Below are 1236 nucleotides of genomic sequence, written 5' to 3'. Positions count from 1 at the left end.
TCATCGGTTAAGAACCGCCCTCAGAACCCGAGGGGTCTTTCCGTCTCAGATTTCAATTTTATCTGAATGTTTTGATCGAAATATACATTAGCTAAAACCTATGGATCTAGCTGGATTTAAAGGAGTGTAAGACACGATGGCCGAGCGGTCTAAGGCGCTGGTTTTAGGCACCAGTCTTCGGGCGTGGGTTCGAATCCCACTCGTGTCATAATTTTGTCCCATATCTTCCTAACCATAAGCTTGTTCGTCCCAGAAGTATTGCCCATTACAGTTACTTTGCCCTCTATGTTAGACTTCTATTAGACTTCTAAAACAGACTTAAACTTTCACTAAATCCGAGTTTGTATGACACATGTGAGCTCTATTTCGATTTGACTCTGATGTAGCGGTCTGGCTTGCCAACGGAGGCATCGTTTTTGCCCTTCGGACAATTCTACGTTTCGAGCTCACAGCTAGCGTTTGTGCAGGAGATACGAGTTTATAACTCAGAGCATCAAGCTACAACACGGCGTTTTATAAATCAGAGTCAACCCTTCTAGCCCCAGGTTTTATTCGCGTGTTAATGCACGCGTAGACGACTCTTGCTTTCTATTTGACATAGGCAGTTATGAGCTGCACTCTGTGTTGACATGCGAATATATTCTTGTTTTGCGTCTGGGGTAGGTGATATTTATGTCATTGGTTAGTTCACCAGAAATGTTGCCATAATAGCTGCATGGGCTTCTTGTCTTTGAATATAGTAAATTATATAGCACCGTACATACTCTTCAATCTGTAATGCATAAGCACAATGTTCTTAAACTCAACAGGACAACATCGCTGAGGCAATCTTAAAACTGGACAGTTGAAGCTTTCGGTTTCTAAAGGTAGTTCTATTTTCTTGCCAAGCACTCAGGAATTGGGGAATCCCTGTTCGCCAGGGAGATCAGTACCCAAATGACCTCCACCAAGCCATCAATGGACCGCCTAGACGCCTTCAGTACGATACCGTATTTTGTCATAAGCAGTAAGACAAATATATAAAATGTAATTTTGAAACATCTAAAGTCGTTGTCGTCGTCGGCGTAGTGTAGTGGTTATCACGTCTGCTTTACACGCAGAAGGTCGCCGGTTCGAACCCGGCCGTTGACACACTTTTTCGAGTGTCGTTTTTGTAAATTCCGGTCAAATTTGCCGATGCTGGCCCATCCTCCAACCTGGGTTGAATCCCTCGATACAAAAATCAAGATATTTCGG

The 1236-nt window shown here is 43.4% G+C and overlaps 2 non-coding genes across 2 annotated transcripts; both read left to right on the top strand.

The window, feature by feature from the left end:
• Window positions 1-130: 130 nt before the first annotated feature.
• On the top strand, window positions 131-208 carry PPTG_20581. The gene has a single exon. It is a non-coding gene; the product is annotated as a tRNA-Leu (tRNA).
• An 850-nt stretch (window positions 209-1058) lies between these two features.
• On the top strand, window positions 1059-1131 carry PPTG_20580. Its single transcript has one exon. It is a non-coding gene; the product is annotated as a tRNA-Val (tRNA).
• The last annotated feature ends 105 nt before the right edge of the window (window positions 1132-1236 follow it).

Source organism: Phytophthora parasitica (genome assembly GCF_000247585.1).
Source record: "Phytophthora parasitica INRA-310 unplaced genomic scaffold supercont2.59, whole genome shotgun sequence".
Taxonomy (NCBI): domain Eukaryota; phylum Oomycota; class Peronosporomycetes; order Peronosporales; family Peronosporaceae; genus Phytophthora; species Phytophthora nicotianae.
This window is presented reverse-complemented; position numbering and strand designations above follow the sequence as displayed.